The 25,280-nt window shown below is 46.5% G+C and overlaps 1 protein-coding gene and 1 long non-coding RNA gene across 4 annotated transcripts in view; one reads left to right on the top strand and one right to left on the bottom strand.

The window, feature by feature from the left end:
- The window catches only part of TNFAIP8 (TNF alpha induced protein 8), a 256,368-nt gene that overhangs the window by 98,235 nt on the left and 132,853 nt on the right, over nt 1-25,280 (bottom strand). The window lies entirely within an intron of this gene.
- Nucleotides 462-14,354, top strand: LOC115463215. Its single transcript, XR_003941015.1, has 3 exons — nt 462-472; nt 11,942-11,946; nt 14,263-14,354. It is a non-coding gene; the product is annotated as an uncharacterized LOC115463215 (long non-coding RNA).

The raw sequence follows: 25,280 nt of genomic DNA, 5'->3' as shown, positions 1-25,280 counted from the left end.
TGTTCATTACCTCCACTTCTCCTTCTCCAACCTACTCTCCCCTTCCTTCTCCACATGCTCTCTATTTAACCATCTCCCATGAAACTGCTTTAAGCTATCTTGGCCCTCATTTATGGAACCCTCCCTCCTTCACGTCTGAAACCTCCCTGAAGACTTTCAAGACTCTCTTGAAAACTCACTTATTCCATCTAGCCTTTGGTACTTCTTAGAACATAAGAATAAAGAGGCAAGCGAAGCGAATGCAGAGCAGCCGGACATAACATGGCGGCTGCCGCATGCTCGCTCCCTGGTCCGAATTGCCCCCTGCTTCCGGCTTCCCTGTCATCCCAGGTGACGTAGCGGGTGACCCGCTGCGTCATTGGCGGAGGGGCCGGAAGGGGGCGGGGTCACAGCGGGTGGGCTGCAGACACAAGAGAAAAGGCTGCCGAGCGGGTCTGAGCGGTCTTTTTGAAGCGGGCGGTACATGAGTTTGGTGCACGGGCGCACAGCTTCTGTTTCTTTGTCTCCCCACGTGCGGTTAGGACCGTGCAGTCTGCAGTGAAAGCACCCGGAGTGAGACCAGCAGATCGATTGATCGTAGCAGCTCAGCAAGTACAGAATTTCACTTTCATTTTCAGCCGAGCCCCAGAGCAGGTCGGCGGGGAAAAAAGTTTTCTTTTCCCTGCTGCTCAGCAGGCAAAGAACTTTGCTTTGTTTTAACCAAGCCCCGAGGCAGGTCGGTGGGAAAAAAGTTTTCTTTTCCATGCTGCTCAGCAGGCAAGGAACTTTGCTTTTGTTCTGACCAAGCCCCGAGGCAGGTCGGCAAAAAAAAAAAAAAAAAAAAAAGTTTTCTTTTCCCTGCTGCTCAGCAAGCAAAGAACTTTGCTTTTGTTTTAACCGAGCCCCGAGGCAGGTCAGCAAGTAGAGCTTTGTTTTCTTGAGTGCCCAGCTCCCTGCGCCCGTGCTAGACCTTAGACTCGCGTTTTTCTTTTTTTTTCTTTTTGTTTTGTTTTGTTCAAGTGGGCAGTTGGCAGGCTTTGCACATTGCTGTGGGACTTGCTTTAGAGGAGCCCACATCGGTAGAGCATCAGACTTTTATTTGCACCATGCCTCGACGTGTGCAAGCTACTCAGCCACCCCCAAGTCGGGCAGAGGAGGGACTGCCAGAGACAGCAGCCACATCTCCTCGCATATCAATGCGGCGCAGGAGGCGCCCAGAGAGATATATTGATTCGGCTGACCTGCCCCTGCCACGGGCATCCGCGCCTGCAGCTATAGAGGCCCGCGGTCGACCGCCCGCTGTACCACTACAACCTGCGGAGCAGTCCTCGCCAGAACTACCAGACCTGCACGGCATGGACAACACGGATTCGGCCTTGACATCTCCAAGCAGACGGGCGGGGGACACACGGCGCAGAAGATGGTCCGTCTCCAGCAGCAGTTCAGATGGGTCGCGGCGAACCGACCAGCACCCCCGAGTGCAGACCCCCCATCTGCGTCAGGTCGTGAGATCCAGCAGATCCAGGAGCGCAACAGGGAGTCGCAGGCCAGCCGAACGGCCCAGGAGCCAACGATCCCGCTCCCGTCATAGACGGAGTAGATCACCGTCATACTGCAGCCTCCGACACCACTGTGGATACCACCCAGCGCACAACAGGCATGAGCTTCAAGCCTGGCACAGGAACGACCATTGCAGATCACCTCCTACTTGCTTTGCCCCCTGCGGGCATACACCTCATCGTGGACTCCCAACGACAGCTGCCCAGTCTGAGGGAGACAAGCAGGGACCGACAGCTTCACCCCACTGCAGACCCATGACTGACGATGCCCATGTGGTACGACACGGCCCCCGGCGCACACCAAGCCGCGAGGCGACACAGGAAGTAGCGAAGGCATCAAGCAGCCACCAGGTGGCCCCCGGAGCAAATCCCAGGGGTCACGCCTTATCTGACCGAGACAACAGCCTCTACCCAGCAGTGCGGAAGCACCGGGAGGTCAAACGGAAGAAGAAAGGTAAGAAGCGTAGGCGATCTGGTCGCTCCAGTTCCACATCATCTTCTGACACCTCCTCCTCTTCTTCCTCGTCTTCTTCTTCATCTTCTTCTTATGTCTCCCCTACCGGAGCCGCCAACGCACTACACACGGCCCCTCCGCCTGCCTTCACCCAAGGTGTCCCCACAGAGCGGCTTTGGCAGAGAGTCCCCAAGTCCCTCCGAAAGAAGGTCATGCGCCGGAGGTATTTTGACATTTTTAAGCTGGCGGAGGGCAGACGCAGGCGACATGCGAAGAAACGAGCAAAGAAGGGAGACCTGTTACCAGACCACAACAGAGAGCTCCCACGGAACCTTGCGTGCTGGGTAATATCCTATGCGCGCATGATGAGCATCGTGTACAGGAAGCAGCGTGACCAAATGGATCCCATGCTCTGTTACCTAGAAACAGTTTTAACCATCTACCGTGAACACGAGGGTTATGCCTGGTTAGCGTATGACGAGCACTTTAGGGACAAGATGGAGGCAAACCCTAGAATGGCTTGGGATACAGACGACGGCGGCCTGTGGCTGCGAAATGTCCTCACGCGACCACACAATGCACATAGGCGTGCCCCCCAGCACAAAGCACCCGGGGCAGGGAACAGGCACGGGAGGCCTACCACGCTCTCTCGAGAGGTCTGTTGGAAGTACAACAAAGGCACCTGCAACATCCACGACTGCAAATTCAAGCACCTGTGTGCCACATGCGGAGCTCCGCACCCCCTTGCCGTTTGCCCAAGAAAACCAGTGCAAAGGCAAGGAGGCCAGCACAAACCTTGAGCTATTCACCAGGGCCCCCACCCCCATCAGGCTGAATGACATGGTGCCCTGGTTGGAGAGGTACCCCAACCGGCAGGCCGCAGCATTACTTTTGCGTGGCTTCCGTGACGGGTTCCCTATACCATTCCGGGGCGACATACCATTCTCCCCCTCGGCACCACCAGAGCGTCCCAGGCCCCGCCTTGCTCGCATCATTTCAGACAAGCTAGCGGGCGAGCGATCTGCAGGCCGGGTGGCGGGCCCATTTTGGCACCCCCCTTTCCCAAGAATGTTTGTCTCTCCCCTCACGGCCGTCCCCAAGAAGGAGCAGGGCAAATATCGCCTCATCCACAACCTGTCACACCCTCCCGGGCAATCAGTGAACGACTCCATACCTGAGGGAGTGACATCTGTCCAGTACATGTCTTTCGATGCGGCGTTGGACTTAGTGCGGGAGGCGGGTCCGAAGGCGCTCATGGCAAAGGTCGATATCGAATCTGCTTTCCGCCTCCTGCCGGTCCACCCGGATTGTTTCCCGCTGTTAGGATTCGCCCATGAGAACCAGTTTTACTTCGACAGATGCATGCCCATGGGATGCGCAGTTTCCTGCAATCTCTTCGAAGCCTTCAGCACCTTCCTGCATTGGGTGGTGTCCCAACGGGCGACCGTGAGCACAATTGTCCATTACCTGGATGACTTCTTCTTCGTCGGGCCCCGCGACTCCAGCACCTGCAGAGACCTCATGGAGGTCTTCTACACCGTCGCCCGGGAATTCGGAGTGCCCATAGCCGATAGCAAAACCACAGGGCCATGCACAGTCATCACCTTCTTGGGAATAGAGATTGATTCGGTAACTCGTACTACCAGACTCCCGGAGGACAAGCTGCAGGGGTTAGCACAAAAAATCCTTGCTACCCTGCATTCAACCAAGATCACCCTTTACCAGATGCAATCCCTCATTGGCTCCCTCAACTTTGCCTGTAGGGTTCTCCCAATGGGCAGGGTATTTGTCCGCAGGCTTGCGGCAGCCACTGCAGGCATTTCACGCAAGCACCATCATCTGCGCATAACCCTTCCCATGAAGCAGGACCTCATCGTTTGGATGCGCTTTCTACAAGACTTCAACGGGAGAGCCCTAATCCAATCAGCCCCAACGTCCAGCATAGACCTTAACCTCTATACAGATGCCGCCGGGACTGTGGGGTGCGGGGCTTACTTCAACGGAGACTGGTTCGCTGCCCCTTGGCCATTGCAGTGGACACACAGTGGCCTCACCAAGAACATCACCTTCCTTGAGCTATTCCCCATTGTTGCTGCGGTCAACGTCTGGGGCGCTGCCCTGGCTAATAAATGTGTTATCCTTTGGTCAGACAATGCAGCTGTAGTGGAAATCATAAACAGGCAAACGGCGCGTTGTCCCTACACTGCAGCGCTTCTCCGCCACTTCGTGCTACGTTGCTTGCAGCTTAACTTGACGGCGCGAGCAAAGCACGTACCCGGTGTTGATAACAGAATAGCTGATGCTCTTTCACGCTTTCACTTTTCTCTCTTCCAGCAGTTGGCACCATCAGCAAGCAAGCAGCCCACTCCAGTACCAGAGCAACTATGGCAGCTAGCAACAACTCCATGCACCTACTCATCACCAGCTCGTTAGCCAAGACTACTCTATACACATACCGGCGAGCTTTTCGCCAAGTCTGTGAGCACCTGCAGAGCCAGGGATGGACAGGAGGACCAGTCCCAGATCAACTCATGGCCCGGTACATCACGGAGGCATTCGAAGCGGGTTCCTCCAGGACAGCGGTCGCCTCGAACATCACCGGCTTCGCCTTCTACTCCAAGCTGCGCGGTTGGGGCAACCCTCGGGCCAGCTTCCTGATCCGGACGCTCTTGAAGGGATGGGCTCGGTTTGCTCCGAGACGTCCAGACACCAGAAGGCCTGTCACGTGCGAACTACTGCATCACCTGTGGTTGGCGCTGGAACGGGTGTGCAAGAATGCATATGAGACTGCGTTATTCAGGGCGGCCTTCTCTCTAGCGTTCTTCGCTGCACTGCGTCTAAGCGAGTTGACGGTACAATCCAAGGCTACGCCGACTGGTGGCCTGCAGATGGCTGATGTTTCCATCGCACAAGGTTCGGTCTCCCTGCGGGTCGCCAGGTCCAAAACGGACCAGATGGGCAGGGGACACACCATCACACTCAATGGTGTCCCGGATCTGCCGACCTGCCCACTAGCCAATCTTGTTGCTTACCTATCGGCCAGACCATCAGCAGGCACACCCCTCTTGATGCATCAGGACGCCAGCCCCCTCACAAGATTCCAGTTCACGGCCGTCTTCCGGCAAGCTCTCCTTGAAGCAGGACAGGACCCCGACAATTACGGGACGCACTCGTTCCGGATAGGGGCGGCAACTGCGGCCTTCCAGTGCGGTCTCTCCGCACAGACAATCAAGCAGCTGGGCCGCTGGAAGTCAGCAGCATTCCGCACCTATATCAGACCACCTCCTCCCCCACGACATGCACAGCCCAGTTAACCATTCTCCTTCCTCTTGCAGGTCTCCATCCGCACCAAGGGGTGGTGTGGATCATCGGACACTCCTATATCGCCAACGCTGCCAAGCGCATGAATGATGGGAAGCCAGGCCGGCACCTGGGGCTGGATAAGAAAGGGGTTACACTGACATGGATAGGAATTCCCGGCATGCGATGGCAGCAGCTTCTCCCCTCTGTCCTCCGTTTGCTGAATAATGCTCCACCACCGGGCACATTGCTCATTCACCTGGGGGGCAACGACATTGGGCACACCCCATGCCGCCACTTGATTGCCACAATGAAGCGAGATCTACACGAAATCTCTATTGCAATGTGCGGGACCCTCATCCTCTGGTCGGACATCATCCCACGTTGGAGTGGATGCGCTTCCAGGCTATGGGCCAGAGGTGTCACCAAAGTCAATCGCCAGGTTGGCATGTGGGTGGAGCAACTCGGTGGTGCAAAGATATGGCATCATTGGGCTTCACCCCTCATCCCCGGGTACTTCTTACCGGATGGAGTGCATCTCTCAGAGGCTGCCGATTACCTTCTGATCAATGACTTTCAGGAGGCACTAGAGAGGTATTGTTAAAGGGTAAAAGGGGGGACCCGGAGGCCATGTTGTCAGGCCCCCGTGTTGTGGCGGAGGCACCCGAGCCTGGGAATACTGGGAGGTGCATGAACAACGGACAGAAGGAAGATCGGACCTTCTAGCAAGAGACTGGGGCACTCACCGCTGGCAGACTATTCACCTCGCTGGTTTACATGGCAGGTGGAACACTGGTCTGGAGCAACGTGCCAAAATCCGATGAAGGTGCGGCCACGCTGGAGGCGGAGACATGGCTGGCCGCAATGCTGAATGGGGACATGGGCCCTCTAGCTGGAGAGCATGGCGGAGGGCCGGAGCATCTACAGCATCATACCTAAGGCTCGGGTGCTTCCTAGAGGTGTTGTTGTTAATGTGTTTGCAATAAAGCTGTGGCCAAATTTTCCCAAAGATAAAACCTATCTCATGTATCGTCTGTGGGGCGACGGGATAATGATGAGGGAGGGGGGGCGAGAGTGCGTGCTGCCTGCCCATGTTAAAAGAGGCAAGCGAAGCGAATGCAGAGCAGCCGGACATAACATGGCGGCTGCCGCATGCTCGCTCCCTGGTCCGAATTGCCCCCTGCTTCCCTGCCATCCCAGGTGACGTAGCGGGTGACCCGCTGCGTCATTGGCGGAGGGGCCGGAAGGGGGCGGGGTCACAGCGGGTGGGCTGCAGACACAAGAGAAAAGGCTGCCGAGCGAGTCTGAGCGGTCTTTTTGAAGCGGGCGGTACATGAGTTTCCCTCCACACCCTCCCCAAGCATGTTTTGTAGTCAAGACGGGCAGAGGGGGGCCACTAGGAGAATTTTACTGTTATGTTAGAATAAGCAATGTGAGGTGAGAATAGTAGTGTGTTATGTAATACCAATAGGGTACCGATTGTTAGCGAGTTGTACCAGGTTAGGTTTGGGTTTTATTGTGAATATGATTTGTCACTTATATGCATTAATACATGATTTGTCACTTATATGCATTAATACATGTACCCATGTTACCCATTATGACTGTCCCGACCAGTTAGGGGGTACTAAACAATGCGGGGTGGGAACGGTTAGTTTGTTATGTTATAGCAATAGGATATGGATTGTTGGCAAGTTTACCATGTTAAGTTTGAGTGTCTATTGTGAAGATGATTTGTCAATGATATGCCTTAATAGACTTACCTCTGCTACCTGTTATGCATGGCTTTGCCAATTATGAATGCTGTCACAGCAGCGGAGGCACCCGAGCCTGGGAATACTGGGAGGTGCATGAACAACGGACAGAAGGAAGATCGGACCTTCTAGCAAGAGACTGGGGCACTCACCGCTGGCAGACTATTCACCTCGCTGGTTTACATGGCAGGTGGAACACTGGTCTGGAGCAACGTGCCAAAATCCGATGAAGGTGCGGCCACGCTGGAGGCGGAGACATGGCTGGCCGCAATGCTGAATGGGGACATGGGCCCTCTAGCTGGAGAGCATGGCGGAGGGCCGGAGCATCTACAGCATCATACCTAAGGCTCGGGTGCTTCCTAGAGGTGTTGTTGTTAATGTGTTTGCAATAAAGCTGTGGCCAAATTTTCCCAAAGATAAAACCTATCTCATGTATCGTCTGTGGGGCGACGGGATAATGATGAGGGAGGGGGGGCGAGAGTGCGTGCTGCCTGCCCATGTTAACCCATACTTGGTCAGACCAATGGTCCATCTAGCCCAGTATCCTGTTTCCAACAGTGGCCAATCAAGGTCAAAAGTATCTGGCAGAAACCCATATAGTTGCAACATTCTATGCTACCAATCCCAAAGAAGGCAGTGGCTTCCCCATGTCTGTCTCAATAGCAGACTACAGACTTTTCCTCCAGGAACTTGTCCAAACTTTAAAAAAAAACACAAATACACTAACTGCTGTTACTGTATCCTTTGGCAAAGAGTTTCTGAGCTTAACTATTTGTTGAGTGAAAAAATATTTCCTCTTGTTTTAGAAGTATTTCCATGTAACTTCACTAACTGTCCCCTAGTCTTTATACTTTTTGAAAGAGTAAAACAATCAATTCACTTCTACTCATTCTACACTACTCAGGATTTTGTAGACTTCAATTATATCTCCCCTAAGCCATCGCTTTCCAAAAGCTCTAGCCTTTTTAGTCTTTCCTCATATGGGAGGAGTTCCATCCCCTTATCATTTTGGTCACTCTTCTTTGAACCTTTTCTAATCCCACTATATCATTTTTGACATACAGCGACCAGAACTGAATGCAATACTCAAGGTGAGGTTGCACCATGGAGCAATACAGAGGCATTATAGTATTCTTGGTGGTTCTTCCTAGTAGCTGCTTTCTCTCTTATTTTCTATTTTCTTTTGTGCTAGAGATCCCTCTTTCCCCTTTACTTTTTAGTGTCTTTTCATGTTCTTCAGGTTTTTTGTTAGAAAACAACAGCTTTTTACATTACATGTAGACAATATTTCCATCTTGCCATTTAATTCTGTATCTGAAATTGACCCTCTCAGGATTCAACAATGCATGGCTTTATTGGATAACTGAATATTTTGCCACAAATTAAAACTCAATGCTGAAAAAACTAAATTTTTATGTTTTGACACCAAACCTAAGAATATTCCTAACAGTATTTGTATCAATCAAATACATTTCAAATTTTCTTCGGTTATTAAGATTTTGGGTGTCTTAGTTGACAATGCCATTTCCTTGGAGGCACAAGTCATGGCCTTGGTTAAGAAATATTTTCTTTTAGAGAGGAAGATGTGGTGCAACTGTAATTAATTAATTTGAAATAGATCAGTTTAGGGTTCTAGTACAGGTGCTTTTACTTTCTCAATTGGATTATTGTAACCTTGTATAAATAGAAGACTACAAACCATACAAAACATAGCAGCCCACTAGATTTTTGGTTTAACCAAATTTGACATTTCTCACGGTTATGTGAAATTGCACTACTTGCTGATTGAGGCCAGAGTATTTTTCAAACTGTTCTGTTTTCTTTTTAAGTTTATGCATGGTCTTGCACCTAATTACTTATACGCTCACTTCCAATTTGCTACTGCTTTGAGGGTTAGAAGGAACAGGGACACAGTTTTTTTTGTCTCCGTCAGCTAAGGGAAAGAAGAGACTGCAGTTGTTTGAAACAACTCTGGCCTTCCAAGCAGTTGGACACTGGAAGGACTGTACAGATGTCTTTTTATCATTCCAGTCATATCTGAATTTTTAAGAGAAGGGTTAAGGCGCTCTTGTTTCAGAGTTTTGTTTTGCAAAATAGTTCTTCATTTTTATGATTTTGTTTTGTTTTTCCAGAGAATTGTTCTGGTTTTGTTTAGTGTTACCTGCTCTGAACTGTGAGGTGTAAATGGGATACAAGACTAGATATTATTTTCATCATGCTTTGCTGTACACCACGTGGAGGGGCATAATTGAACAGCGCCGGCCATCTATATGGCTGGTGCCGCAAACAGCGGTCCCGAACCGTATTATCAAAAAAGATGGCCGGCCATCTTTCGTTTCGATAATACGGTTAGGGCCGGCCAAATGTCAGAGATGGCCGGCATCGGTTTATGCCGATAAGGGAAACCGATGCCTGCCATCTCAAACCCGGCCAAATCCAAGGCATTTGGTTGTGGGAGGAGCCAGCATTTGTAGTGCACTGGTCCCCCTCACATGCCAGGATACCAACCGAGCACCCTAGGGGGCACTGCAGTGGACTTCAAAAATTGCTCCCAGGTGCATACCTCCCTTACCTTGTGTGCTGAGCCCCCCAAGTCCCCCACAAAAAGCCACTACCCAAAACTGTACAACACTACCATAGCCCTAAGGGGTGAAGGGGGGCACCTACATGTGGGTATAGTGGGTTTTGGGGGGGGGGGGGTTGGAGAGCTCACATTTACCACCACAAGTGTAACAGGTATGGGGAGGATGGGCCTGGGTGCACCTGCCTGAAGTGCACTGCACCCACTAAAAACTGCTCCAGGGACCTGCATACTGCTGTCATGGAGCTGGGTATGACATCTGAGGCTGGCATAGAGGCTTGCAAAAAAATGATTTTTAATTTTTGTTTTTGGGTGGGAAGGGGTTGGTGACCACTGGGGGAGTAAGGGGAGGTAATCCCCGATTCCCTCCGGTGGTCATCTGCTCAGTTGGGGCACTTTTTTGAGGCTTGGTCCTAAAAATAAATGGATCAAGTGAAGCCGGCAAAGTGCTCATCAGAGCCGGCCTTCTTTTTTCCATTATACCACGCCCCCGTCCCACCTTCCATACCCTGCCAAAACACCCCCTTTAAGTTTGGCCGGCCCTGCGACAGAAAGCAGTTGAAGACGGCGAAAATCGGCTTTCGATTATACCGATTTTGCCGGCTTCATGAGATGGCCGGCCATCTCCCGATTTGTGTCGGAAGATCGCCGTCCTTCTCGTTCAAAAATAAACTGGATAGTCACCTTCATTGTCTCTTCGTTTATCAAATGCCATGACATAAATAAATAAAATAAACACCACATACTGCAGCAAGATATATTTATCCACTCTTACTCTAGCTGAGATAATATTTAACCATCTCTCTGACCTCGTGTACACTTTTCTTTAAATTTGACACCTTACTTTCTAACTCCTCTTGCTCTCTTACATATCTGTATGTTCCACCTTTGCTTATATCCTACTCTGTCAATTAAAATGTTCTATTACTTATTGTGTTGACATTGTAAGTAGTATACTATGCCATACTTTTATACCTCACTCTCCTTCACCTAGTCTCTCTGTTTCTCTTTCATACTCTCTTGGGAATCAGGTACCTCCTTAGCTTGCCTGCCTAGCAACCAGTTTCCCACATGTGCATTGCATTTTGGCTCTAATCTTGAGCCACATGGTGCAGGAAGTACAGGCTGGTCTCTCACGGTATCAAGTCCTGCGAGACTTCCTGAACTTCCTGCTCCGTGTGCGGCTCAAGCTTAGAAAAAGCCCATGTGTGCTCTGCGATTGGGAGATTCGCGGTTTCATTGGCAGCTCAATAAGCAGCATTCAGGCACCAGAATGAGCAGGGGAGGCAATGGATGAAGCACAGTTTTAGTGCCCTGTCTCCTCCTTTGCACCCTATGCAACCACACATACCTCACTATGGCCCTCATGATCCAAAGCCCCGCGCTGTTCCAAACAGCGCTCTAAAAATAGCGCTGGAACAGCGCAGGGCTTTTCTGCATCGATGATCAGAGATAATGCATGCAAATTTAAGCAGCACAATTATCTCTGATCAAGGGGTAGAAGTGTGGGAGAATTGTACCTGAGCATGCGCTCAGCACAATTCTCCCGCACTTGTTTGACAGGTCTGGGCTGTCAAAAGCCCAAACCTGTCAAACACAGGGGCTGAAGGTCCATGGGACCACCAAGCCCTGACTACCCCTGCCCCAAGCAAGGCAAAACGGGGGCTGGAGGTCCGGCGGACCTCAGGTCCCCCCGACGATTTCACCCCCCCCCCCAAGTTCAGGGAGGGCTGGAGATCCGGTGGGTCTCCAGCCCCCCCAACCCCCAGAAAATATCAAGTGGCCGCCGCCAGCCAAACCCTCTCCCCCCCCCCCCCCCAGCGAGCGACGGGGGGGGGGGTGCTGGAGGTCCACCCCAACTCCCCCCCCCCACGTTGTTGTACCAATCCCTGGTGGTCCAGCATGAGTAGGAGTAGTGACAACCCCCCTCCCTTCCCCCCTACCCTCTCCCACCCTCCCCACCCAGCGAGTGAAGCCACCCCAACTCCCCCCCCCCCCAGCGTATACCAATCCCTGGTGGTCTAGCGTGAGTAGAATTAGTGACAACCCCTCTCCCGGCCCCCCCCCTACCTTTAGTTGGAGGAGGGACGCAGCCTGCCTCCCTCCTCTTCCAGTGGACGACATCGCAAAATGGTGGCGTCCAGCCCCGCCTATTGCATCCTGGGATGCACGGGGCGAGGCTACAGACCATGAAAGAGAGCGATTCCCTTACATGGTTTGTAGCCCCGCCCAGTGTATGGCCCTTGTTAATTGTTTAATGTGGGGATTTCATTTGTGTTAACTGTTAGAGTGCTCTAATTCCCACATTCAACAGCTAAGGTAAAAAACTTTGTTTTGGGGTGTGGAATAGGTGGGAACTGAGCCCTAGAAGATGGAAGTTGTTAGCATAATAAATACAGAGAAGTTAACATCACCTCAAGAGGTGTAGGTAACTATCACAGGTAACCTGCTGTGCAGTTAACACAAAATAGTGAGTTTTTCTCTGTATTAACTACATGGCAGCCTCTCAGAATTGCTGGGAATGCCCCCCGCCCCAACAGTTAACATGTACCTGTTAATGTACAATTTTTTGTTTAATTATATTTAGAACATTTGATCTTCTGTGTTAAGTCACTTATTTGTTTCTGTTACACTACATCCTACAGGAAAAACTATGGAAAGTATCCAGAAAGCTTCAGACAATCTTGTATTATCCAGATTTCTAATGGTACATTCTTTACTACCTTTCCCCTTATTTTCCATGTACTAAACTGAAATTGCTTTTCCTGTTCAAGTTAACCATTTCATTGCTCTTCAGTAGATATGGCATGCATAACCCACTGACAAACTAAGAGTTCATTAGGCTTCTTCTCATTACAAAGTACTGCCTCAGTTCCTGCACAAACCTAGACCATGGGTGTAGTTTGGGGGGCGAAGGGGGGCATTGCCCTCCCAAATACTGCAGAGCATAACACCATCTCCAGCCCTCCCTGAACCTGGGGGGGGGGGGATTGTCGGGGAGACCGGAGGTCCGCCGGACCTCCAGCCCCCTGTCGTTGGGGGGGGTCCAAGTTTGATTTGTTGGAGGGAATGGGGGCCTGCCAGCATGCTGGACAGGGCTCACCATTCCTTCCCAATGATCTGCAAACCCTAACGCCACCTCGGAGCTGGCATAGGGTTTGCCGTGGCCAGCGACCCAATCTTTGGCGCGCTGGTCGCTGATCATTGGGGATGAATATGTTTAGCCCTGTTTTGCATGCATTTGTATGCTAGTTGCCTGCAGAGCCCTCAAGCATGTTGTTTCATGCGCTCGAGGGCTCTGATCATGGGGTGGTAGCAAACGCCAGGGCTAGTATGGCGCTAACAGCCTCTAGCACCGGCGTTTGCTTCTGATCATCCCCCTGTGAGTTAGACTATAAGCTTTTAAGGGCAGGGACTTACCAACTGTACCATATTGTATGAGTAGAAGGATATACTGCTTTGTCCATAAATGCTTGGTGGAATGTTGTATGTCTCATTAAAAAGTACGAGAAGGCTGTTGCAATTAAAAGGTAGAGCTTCTCAATATCTAAAAAAGTTTGGGCTCCTTTAGATTTGTATTGTCAAAATGCTAAGGTATGATTTGAGTGAAATCTCAGCTTATTTGTAATATGGGACAATGCAATGTGTTTGTATAACCCCAGGTTGTGGGAGGTTATACTGCTGATATTTTCTTTGTCAATAAAGAGATTGAACTAAAAAAAAAAAAACCCCACACACAAAAAAAATACTTCCAGTTCGGATTGGTAAAATGTGACCAATTAAATTTTAAATCCAACTCAAAACAATAAAAAGGGGAGTAATTTTAATTTTAAAAGATTTTTCTGCATGTAACAGCTTTTAAGAGACTCTACTGAAATTGTGCACATTTATAAGGGAGGGGGAAAGGCAGCTGCCCTGGCCTGGACCCCACAGCTCCAGGGGGCCCTGCGGTCCAGGCATCTCTTCCCCTTCTTCCCACCACAGTCCGTCTCCTTCTCCCTTCCCAATCTTCTTTAAAAATGTATTTCCCTTCTCAGAGGGGCTCCTGCATGGCAGCCATTTTCACAAGCTGCCTGCGGCTACCCCGAAACTTTCCCTCTCTGCTGCAATTCGTCCCCTTCTGGCAATTTCCTGTTTCCACCTGGGTGGATCACGGCAGAGAGGGAAAGTTTCAGGGCAGCTGCTGGCAGCTTGTGAGGATGGCTGCCTCGCCAAGGTCCCTCTGAGAAGGGAAATACAAATTTTTAAAGAAGACCGTAAGGTGATGGCAAGGGAGGAAGACAGACTGTGGTGGGGAAAAGGGGGAGAGATACCTGGACCACGAAGTAGCAATGGAGGTGGGGAGATCATGGAGAGGGTGTATCAGGGATCAGGGGCCCCCTCTTTAATTTCTACTCGGGGCCCCACCATGTCTAAAACCAGCCCTGGTGTGCTGTGTGTAGGTATTCCCAAGGGTACAGTCAAGGTAGGATTGTGATGGGTGTGCATACTTTGTAAAATGTACATTTACAGCTGCCATGGAGCAGGCGTAAATTTTTATATGAACATAGCTACATTTTTGGGACTAGCTCTAGTGAATATTTCATAAAGGCATACAGACACCTTTATAGCCTTTATAAAACAGGCAAAACACAGGGGGTCTTTTACTAAGGTGTGCTTACGTTTTTGGCGCGCATTAAAATTGGGCACGCGCTAAACGTTAGAGATGCCCATAGGAATGCATTGGCGTCTCTTACATTTAGCGTGCCAAAAACGTGAGAGCGCCTTAATAAAAGACCTCAATAGTTTCTTGTTCCCATTTTTTTTTCAAGTGTCCTGTTCTAAAATTGGCCCCCAAAACTTTCAGGTCCTTTAGGGCAGAAGTTTTCAACCCAATCCAGCCAGTTGGGGTTTTCAGGGGGCATCAATGGGGATATCCTGAAAACCCTGGCCGGCTGAGTATACCCCGAGGACTGGGTTGAAAACCTATGATTTTGGGTGTACTTTACTGTAACTGTTTTTAGCCTTGCTCACACATCAAACGAAACTGAAGCTTTTTTCTTTTTCTCTTATTAGAAGTCACTTCTGAAGTAAAACAGGAATTTCAGAGAGAATGCTGCAGCCTGGACATCTGTTGCGTGTTACCCTATAAACCTACACAAGCAAGGCCAGGTCTGTGAAAAATGTGTTGTGAAGGGAATTTTATGAGGTGAAAGTGAACTGGGAGTTTGGATTTATTTCATGCCTTTTCAGTAGTAGTTCAAAGCACGATACCTTCAGGTACAGTATGTACAGACATGGTATACTGGTGAAATGGCATACATTCTGTTTTAGATATAATATTAATCTGGGAAAAATAAAGACTTTTAGGGAGGAAGGTATCCATGTGGGTTACCGTTAAGACTTGTACTATTTTAGCACAGGGTCCCATTTTATGAAATGAGACACAGTGGTCCTTTTACTAACATGCAGTAAGTTCTAACATGCATTTACCGCACCTTAAAATGGCTTAACGCAAGACGCACCCAGGTGTCCTGTGGTAATTTTCCAATCTGCACATGCAACCCATGAGCTAAAAAAATATATTTTTTTAAATCACAGATGGAGTGTGTGTCTGCGCTAATCAGTGCATCTACATTACCGCACACTGATTTGCACAAGATTAGCGCATGAGCCCTTACCACCTACAAATAGGTGTTGATAAGTGCTCATGCGCTAATATTTTTTTAATGGCCATGTGCTAATGGCAAAATTAGAGAATAGCCATTAATACAAAGAATAGGAAAATCGGCCCATTTTCTGGCTGCAGTCAAAATGGCCTTAGCATATGGGTGTGCTGAAGCCACTTTTTACCACAGCTTAGTAAAAGGACTCCCTAGTTACTAATACTCTGGTTACCAATAAAATAACATGTCTTAACAGTAGCCCATGTAGTTAACTCCCCCCCCCCCCCCCCCCCCCCCCCCCTTAAACTGAATCCCAGAAACAAAGAACCAGCAAGGATAAATTTAGGCATTTAAAATCCTCTTGCAATCTGAGACTTGCACAAGGAAATCCTTGGCACACTGCTCTGTGGATTATGACTTAATTATATACACTGTTTTCAAATGAGAGGGGAAAAGCGAAAACTACACTGTAATGCAGAAGTGGAAAACCTCTGGCCCGCTGTTATCTAGCCCACGACAGCACCTCCCACTGCCAGCCTGCAGCCAGCAGGCAGATGAGGAGCTGGTCTTTAAGCCAGCATCACACATCAATGCCGATCTGCAGGGGGGGCCACATCAGGCAGAGGGATGCCACTGCCTCAGCCACCACTACCACTCTACCCCACTCCCACTGTGACACCAGGAGACACTGATAAATTCGCCAATCACTGTTACTGCTGGGACTCCTGAAGTCAGGCCCAACAGGGTAGGAAAACAGGTTACCACCCTAGACTCTGAACCTCCAGATGGTTTCTTTAGTCTTTTTATTTTTAAACAATTTTTAAAAATTATTATTGATTTTAACTCACAATCAAAAATAGCAACTTTAAATCTATATTCACAACAGATACAATCTTAAGTCTAATGAAAATATATTCGCTCCCCTGCCTCCTCCAAGACTACAGAGGTTAAAGCTACAAATAAAGCAGCAATGAAAGTGGAGGTCTCAATTTCTCACAACCTCCCCTCTCTCCCATACCTCCCTCCCCCTCAAACCTCACCAGCATCAGGGTCCATCAAAGACTCCCACACACCGATAGCTTATGCTAATTTTACATTTTATTCAAGATCAAACTTATTCTTTATATCATTTATCCAAAACAAACCAAATACATAAATATAAAATGATGTGTACTCAGGGGCACTTCCTGCCCATCCAACTGGCCAAAATTTAATTGCTGCCCAGTGCTCATCTGCTTCCCTCAGTCTCTTCGTATCCCATTTGTTGGTGTAAATTGGGAAGAAGCTATCTCCAGTCACTCCCACCCTGCTGCTTTTTCCCCCCATACTATGATAGAGGTCTATAAAATAATGAGTGGAGTTGAACGGGTAGATGTGAAGCATCTGTTCACACTTTCCAAAAATACTAGGACTAGGGGGCATGCGATGAAGCTACAATGTGGTAAATTTAAAACAAATCGGAGAAAAGCTTTCTTCACTCAACGTGTAATTAAACTCTGGAATTCGTTGCCAGAGAATGTGGTAAAGGCGGTTAGCTTAGCGGAGTTTAAAAAAAAGGTTTGGATGGCTTCCTAAAGGAAAAGTGCATAGACCGTTATTAAATGGACTTGGGGAAAATCCACTATTTCTGGATAAGCAGTACAAAATGTTTTCCACATTTTGGGGATCTTGCCGGGTATTTGTGACCTGGATTGGCCACTGTTGGAAACAGGATACTGGGCTCAATGGATCTTTGGTCTTTCCCAGTATGGCAATACTTATGTTCTTATATCTCAGACTGACTGGTGCTCTTCTGTAAAACAGAAACAGCAAGGGAGGAGTGAGAGTTCTCCCGCTCCGCTCCGTTTACTCCTACAGATGGGGTAAGAAAGGCCAAGGAGCCATTTAAATTGACAAAGGGTATATTTTATGACTCAATCACCCTGCAAGCTTGTGTTACAGTTTCTTCAAGTGTTTCTGTGTCTTGCATTTGTTTGCTCTGTGAAGTAGGGTTTGACTGTGTGTGTGACTGGGTGAAGAAAGGTGTTAAGGTGTAGGGATAGCAGTTGTTGGAGAAGGATGGGTAGTATATTTTCTCCCCTCCCATTCTCTCACCCTGTTTTACCTGTCCACCGGCACCTCCCTCTCCTTTCCCCCTCTCCACCAACAGGCACTATTCTTCAGGCTGTCCCAGCATGGCTCTTTCTCTTGGGCATACTTAAGATTTACAAGGGCCTCATTCTTGTCAAGAAAAAAAAAATTTTTTTTTAAACCCACCATACACACACACAGCAATATATCAGGATCCTGGTTAGGAATCTCTTTACAAGCTGTGATTGTTGCATAAGCTCAAAATGTATTTGACCTATGCTCATTTTAGGACTGTACTAATCCTCTCCGTGCTGAATTATTGTTAATCAGTTCTTGTTACTTTGCCTGGCACATCAGTAAATGTTACACTCAGGTAGTGAAGAATGCTGCCACCCAGCTGCTGAACAATGTCAGCCTTGTGGTTACATTACTTGTCCGAGTCAAAATAGAAAACCTTTACTGCTCCCCCCTAGTTGTAGATAATGCCAGCTACCAATCAGTTGGTGCACAGAAGGTTCAAGGTAGTAGTGCCCATGTTTAACACATTATCTGAAGTCATTTGTATCACAATATGTCCCGTCTCATTCACTGAGATGTAGGGAAGAAGCATTGATAGTAGTTCCACTGGTTCGGCTTTCTTGATGCATCAAAACTTGGCACTGATCCTTTTCAATTACTGGCTGGGTTTTGTGGAATTCCTTGACAGAAGCCATTAGGTTAAAGGATAAGTTTCTCTTGTTTACTAAGTTCACTTTCCATTTGAGTCAGGTTAAACGTGTTGCTATCTTCATATGCAGCTGTGGGTCAGTATCCCATTGGGTATGAGGCAGTTTTTTTTATTATTATTTTATGTGATGTTTTTCTCTATTTTGTGTTTTATTTTAGTTATTTGTATTCTGTAAATGTTGGATAATATTTTATTGTTATGATTATTATTTCTGAAGTTTGTAACTTACTTAGAACTGTGGACAAGTGGGCTGTATTTTTTTTTTTATACAAAATGTCTTCACTGCCAGCAGACATTATATGGCTCACTAAGGAAAAGCAAGCACAGCCATCGTATTCCACAGCTTTTAACCATCATGTAATGTTTCTGGAGGGTGCCTCCCTCCCTACCCCCATTGAAAAATATTAATGTGCATCCCAGAGACTTTCACGATTACTAATGGAACCCTTCCTCAAAAAAAGCTTCCCTTCTCTGCCTTCCGACAGACCAACAATGCTGCGTTACTTATTTGAATGTTGGACAGAAGAAGAATTTGTGTGTTAAATAAACCCTAAATGAAATGGAGGAGATACTATTTGGACTCCTCAGGAACTCTGAAGAACTCATATGATCAATCTGTAAGCACAACTGAAAACCTAGTCTATACCCACAGTCAAAGCCCTGAATTTGGACTGGTCCTCAGGGTTCAAAAGAGTGCTGGGAATATCCTAGTGTTCCTGGCAACCGGATGATTGAGGATTATACCATGGACAGTGAAGGCATGGTTCTGTAGTACTGTTTTAGCCTTCTGTTTTTCACTCTGCCCTGAGCCTTATGTTGTGCCTCTCATCTTGTTATGTACTTTCAACCTAAATCTTGAGAACAGAGGAATAACCTACCCTGAGCTCTGCAGTCAGTGAGTAGTGAATTACCTGAGCTGCCTTGATGAGGTGAAATAAATGTGCTATGTTAATCCAGTCAATTAAACCCTGTAGTGAAAGTTCAGTGTTCTGTATCCCAAAGAGAAGTGTGTCATGTTGTAGCTCGTGTCTCGCAGTTGACCCCAAAATTACACTAATGGCTTACCAGGCTTGAGATCGTATTTGGAAAAAGTGAGTAACACATCTAAAATTCAATCCAGTCCAATCTGGGGTCTCAAAATATTATCCACTATAGCTCAGAGATTGCTGAAATTATCATGCCACAGGTTACTGTAGCCTTGAAGCAACCGAGCGTAGAACAAGAAGGCAGGAAAAGACCATACAGCCTATCCAATCTGCCACCCACACCAACTGCAAAGCTCTACAATCCTTTGCTCTCCCTCAGGGATCTTCTATACTTTGCCCATGCTTTATTGAATTCAGATACTATCGTTGTCTCCACCTCCTCCACTGGGAGGCTATACCATGGATCTACTACACTGTCTATAAAGAAATGTTTCCTTAGATTACTCCCAGTGTACACTCTTTCATCCTCAACCTTTAACCCCCATCATTCCAGTGCCTCCTTATCCATTCCATTCCAATTTAGCAACTTGATATACCACTGTATGCAAAACAATTAAGTGGTTACAAAACACTGAAACAGAATAAAATAAAACAGAGAAAAGAAAATAAGATGATACCTTTTTTTATTGGACTAACAATACATTTTTAGATTAGCTTTTTAAGGTAGCCTTTCTTTGTCAGATCAGAATTTTTTTTAGAAAAGCAAATGATCAGACATGTCTCTCAGTTACTGAAGCAAGGAGTTCCATAGAACTGGATTACAATAAAAGAAAGCAAATGGCATGTCAAAGATTAAATTAAGTGGAGGAGTGGCCTAGTGGTTAGAGCACCAATCTTGATATCCAGAGGTAGCCCGTTCAAATACCACTGCTGCTCCTTGTGATCTTGGGCAAGTAACTTAACCCTCCATTGCCTCAGATACAGACTTAGATTGTGAGCCCTCCAGGGACAGAGACATACCCAGTGTACCTGAATGTAACTCACCTTGAGCTACTACAGAAAAGGTGTGAGCACAATCCAAATAAATAATGTCAGAAATCAAACACAGTAAGCTTTTATGAGATGATCATAGCATGTGTGTCAGACAATAATCCCTCAATGTAGCAGCTAAACGAGGCTTCATTAAATAATACTCAGAAAACAATAAAAAGTGTGCATCTGGCTTCAACAGGAAGCCAGTGCAAGTCTTTCAGAACAAAAGTATTGAGCATTTTGCTTCAGTCCTTTCATAAGACACACCTGTGTTCTAATGAGCTGAAGCTTTTTTTTTTCCTTCAGATTTAGGTAAAACCTGAAACCAGGAATTTACAATAATACTGTACAATCTACTAATAAAGAGGGCATGGATTACCATTAGGAGGAGCAAAATAAGGTTGCAATTCTCATGTGATAGAGAGTATAGGAAGATACCAGTGCCCCTTAAGTACATTCCCTCACATGTGTAACAAGCCCAATTCCATCAAAAAGGGCTTTTTCCTATTTGTTGAATATATGGCCGTGCACTTATGTTACCATGAGTGCACGGCCATTAAAAAAACCCCAACAACAACAAAAAAGAACCCCCAAGAATGCAGGTGTACTTACCACCTCCTATTTAGTCAGTGTTATTTTTTTTTTTTTGTTACATTTGTACCCTGCGCTTTCCCACTCATGGCAGGCTCAATGCGGTTTACATGGGGCAATGGAGGGTTAAGTGACTTGCCCTGAGTCACAAGGAGCTGCCTGTGCCTGAAATGAGAATCAAACTCAGTTCCTCAGTTCCCCAGGACCAAAGTTCACCACCCTAACCACTAGGCCACTCCTCTCCTATTCAGTTAGGGGAAAATTCTATATATGGCACCTTAAAAATTGGTGCCGTAAAGCCAAACGGTTAGTGTGATTCTATAAACTAAGCCTAAAGTTAGGCATAGTTTATAGAATACACTCATATGCTGTTCTTGCGACTAAAATTTCGGCGCACCCATTTAGGCCACCTAAAACCAGGCCTAAATACCTGTGACTAAGTTAGACGCAAATCGAGTGTGTTCCATAATAGTGCACGTAGTTTTTTTGAAATGCCCACAACCTGCCCATTCCATGCCCATGGCCACACCCCTTTTCAACTGTGCACATTAGAATTTCCGCAAACCGCGTTATAGAATATGCCTTGAAAGTTGTGCGTGTAAATTCTAATTAAAACCAATTAGTGCTGCTAATTGGTTAAGTACCAATTATTGGCACTGACTGGATTGCTAATCAAGTTGTGCACGTAATTTGGCCATGTGGCCAAATTAGCGCGCACAACTTAAGGCACCATATATAAAATTTTGGGGGTTAGTGCACACTGATGTCATGCACTAGCTGAACGGCGCTTCCACATCCATTCTCCACTCCTGACATGCCCCCTCCGAAAAAAACCCCACAAGCTTAGTGTGTACAGATGGCAAAATGAATGCTTTAGCATGTCCCATATTTGGCCATTTTTGATGTGTTAGGCGCACATTAGCGCCTAACGCTGCTTAGTAAAAAGGCCCCTAAATTAATAATGTACACATTACAAGCAGAGCAAAGACAAGGCAGTGTACAGCAAAATAACATAAAAATTCAAAACCACTCCACTTCCCCATTAGAGCCCAACCAAACCAAGGATCTTCAGTTTTTGCTGAACCCTAATTTGCAACAGAAATTGGTTGCTCAATTTTGGCAGAAACTGAAACCATAAAACAAAACTCTCTCCCCCCACCCCCAAAGTCAAGCCAAGCCAACCTGCCCCAAGTGGCAGCCCCCTCTCTCTGCCCCCCCAAATTACTTCCCTCCCCCTTGTAGGTCCTCCATGGGCCTACCTGAGGAAGGCCTGGTGGTCTGGTAGAATCTTCGGGGGAGGAACAAACCCCACTTGTTCCTGCTCTGTGCCAAGGCTCCATTTGTAATGGCTGCCAAGACTGCTGCAGGGTGTCCCCGGCAGCCACTGGAAATGGAGAAGCGGCATGGGGCAGGAATGAATGTGGCTCATTCCTGCCCCCCAAAGACTCTTCTAGATCACAGGCCCTCCAAAGTTAGGTTCAGGGAGGACACCATGGGTGGGATGGGGGTGGGGGAAGTGACCGCGAGTGGGGGAAGGGGAGGAGTGAGGTTTGGTTTCAGCCAAAAATGAGTAGCCATTTTTGACTGAAACCCAAATCCGGATTTAAGTCTGGTTTCAGTGCTGAATCTGAAATTCGGTTGGCCTCTACTTCCAATAAACCCTCTCACCTATTACTAACATTTGGGGTGGGGTGGAAGAGGTGAAGTTTCACGTCATGGGCCCTGGAAAAAAATCCATAGAAATAAATATGTATATATGGAGCACAATTGGAGGGTGAAAGATATAGCTGAGAACCAGTTGTTAGTACTAAGAGGGCTGTAATAACAGGTTGAACCTCAAATGAGTTGTGTGTGGTACCCCCTTTTCAGCAGGGAGGTCCAAATACTAACCAGCAACTGTCTTAGGGAGGTGGTAAAGAGGGGGAAATAGCAAAGTAAGAAAAAATAAAGTTAAACAAATAAAATAGTCCCTCCTGTTGTTTCACTCATAACTCAGTATTAGGCAGTAACTCAGAAAACTTTCTACCTTCTTATATTGCACAGCCAAGACTATGTCACAAGGGACTCACAGAAAGACTCCCAATAAGTAAACAAAGAAAACAGTGCCAACATCTAATTGTAAAACAACTCAACAGGCATTCAACCCACTAAACTGTTATTAAAAACAAGACATCAGAGTACAAATAATGTTATGTGCAAAGTCTATTTTAGCTTTTACACCTCTCGCATCGAATCATGACAGCAAGACCACAATATAAGAAGCAATACACAACAGCAAAAACCTTCATTACGATTACTTTTTACAGCGATAAGGATGCTGGCAATTTCTAAACCATTAAAACTGAACAGACTGACCAAAAACAGAATAGAATTCAGATACTGAGGCAGTAATCAGTGAATGTAAGACTTCATTTGGTAAAACAGTTTCACCTTACATAAATCGTGGCCTACTGTTAAGGACCTTATCAAAGCTGGTGTACCAGTTTATTATGGCAAGCACTGGGTTAACCTTTATTACAAGATTTGAGGATTGTTCATTAAATAAAAAGTTTTACTGGGACTGGACTACTGTAATTCAGTTGATTTATGGGTGTCTGCAAATTCGATTAGAAAGTTAGAATTAATGCAGAATGTGTCAGTGCAATTTGTTTGTGGTTGTCACCATGATGGATAGATTAGAATATTTTACACTGTATTTATATGATCTTAATCGTTAGTTATCTGTTTCTAGTTGTATAAAATTTAAAATTCTTCTTTTGATGTTTCAGGTTATTCATGGGTTAACCCTAGTATATTTGTAAAGGTTAGTAAAGTCCTTATGTTCCAAGGAGGGTACTGTGTTCAGAAGATAAGATCTTGACCACAGTACCCTCCTTGGTCTCTACTAGTTCCATTGCAGAACCAGTTCTTTGGAACTGCTTACTGATGACTGAGTTTGGAAATGGATATTTTATTTTTTATTATTATTATTTGTTGCATTTGTATCCCACATTTTCCCACCTTTTTGCAGGCTCAATGTGGCTTACATATTACAGTTATCTTCGGTCTTAACAAATACATGGTTTGAATGAATACAAAGTGAACTGTGGTAGAATGAGGTACATGTGAGGTATGTACAAATGGGGAACTTAGAGAGGGAGAGGGGAGGAAGAATCAGGTAATGTCCATTACGGTCCTTGGTTACATTGTGTAGCAAGTGTCCGGTGTTTTATGTTGGGTCGGTGGGGTAAGCTCTTCTTAACAGTTCTGTCTTTAGTACTTTCCGGAAATTAAGGTGGTCGAGCATAGTTTTTACTGCTTTTGGCAGTGCGTTCCACAGTTGTGTGCTTAGGTAGGAGAAGCTGGATGCATAGGTGGATTTGTATTTGAGTCCTTTGTTACTTGGGTAGTGGAGATTTAGGTATGATCGTGCAGATTTTATGGTGTTTCTGGTTGGCAGGTCAATAAGGTCTGTCATGTATCCCGGTGCCGCACCATAAATAATTTTATGAACAGTTGTATTTTGGAAGAAGGTTAAGGCCTAATTGTTTGTGGAGGCTTTTGGAGAAAGGAAGTTGAGGAGGGATGAGGAAATTACTTAAAATAATCATAGACAAACAGCCAATGTGTTTTATGTGAAGGGGACTGGGAAGTTGGTCATATGTTTCAGTTCTGATTATTTTGCGTTATTGCATATGTTTTCTACTGAGGGAACGTTTTGGGGTTCTTTTAATAAATAAAAATAAATAAATAGCACATAGAGCACTGCATATTTCAGAAGGGTACTTAAAGATTATTATTTATGAAATATTGCTTACAAACTTCTGATCACCTATCAATACACATGTTTGAAACTGTGTCACAAACGATATCATATAGGGGAGTCTGGTTGGTTCACATTGGCTTCAATGTTTAATGGCATCATACACAGTATGAACGAATGCAATAGCACTCAAGTTTGAAAATATTTGCACTTCACTCAGGTTACATGCAGGGGATATGAGAACCTATCACCCTCTTTCAAATTTATCCTATCTAGGAAAAGTGATAGAGAAAGTGGTAGCAGGGCAGCTAATGAATTTTCTGGAAAATGAGAGTGTTAGGTCCAGATTGTTGAGGAAGTTTTCGATGTCGGTGTTGTGATGAGGACGTGTGCTGTGTAATTTAATTATTTTTTCGTTAAAGTAGTTAGCAAGTTTGTCTGCGGGTGGGATGTCTGTGTTGGTTGTGGTGATAGGGGTGGTGTCTAGTAACTTATTTACTAGTTGGAATAGTTTCTTCATATCTTTGTAATCCGGTCCTAATTTGGTTTTGTAGTATGACCTTTTGGTTTGTTTTATTGCATATTTGTATTTTCTATGTATTTGTTTCCATGCGTTGAGTGTATGTTCATCTTTTATTTTTCTCCATGCTCGTTCAAGTTTCCTGGATTTTCCATTCCTTTCCTAATAATACTAAGGAGCACGTTTACTAAAGTGTGCTAGCAAATGGGCTTAGCGCATGCTAACGCAGAATTTTCCCACACGCACATTTCTAAGAAATCTAGCTCTATCCAGTATCTCATTTCAGGTTGTGCACAAATGTTCGCATTAGCATGCACAACCTGAAAAAAATTGATGTGGGAGCACTTACCACCTCCTATTTAGAAGGTGCTAAGGGCTCCCACGTTATGGATGCTCTGAC

The sequence above is a fragment of the Microcaecilia unicolor genome, chromosome 2, assembly GCF_901765095.1.
Source record: "Microcaecilia unicolor chromosome 2, aMicUni1.1, whole genome shotgun sequence".
In the NCBI taxonomy this organism is placed as follows: Eukaryota; Metazoa; Chordata; class Amphibia; order Gymnophiona; family Siphonopidae; genus Microcaecilia; species Microcaecilia unicolor.
The sequence above is the reverse complement of the archived record's forward strand: the minus strand, read 5'-3'. Positions and strand labels throughout refer to the sequence as shown.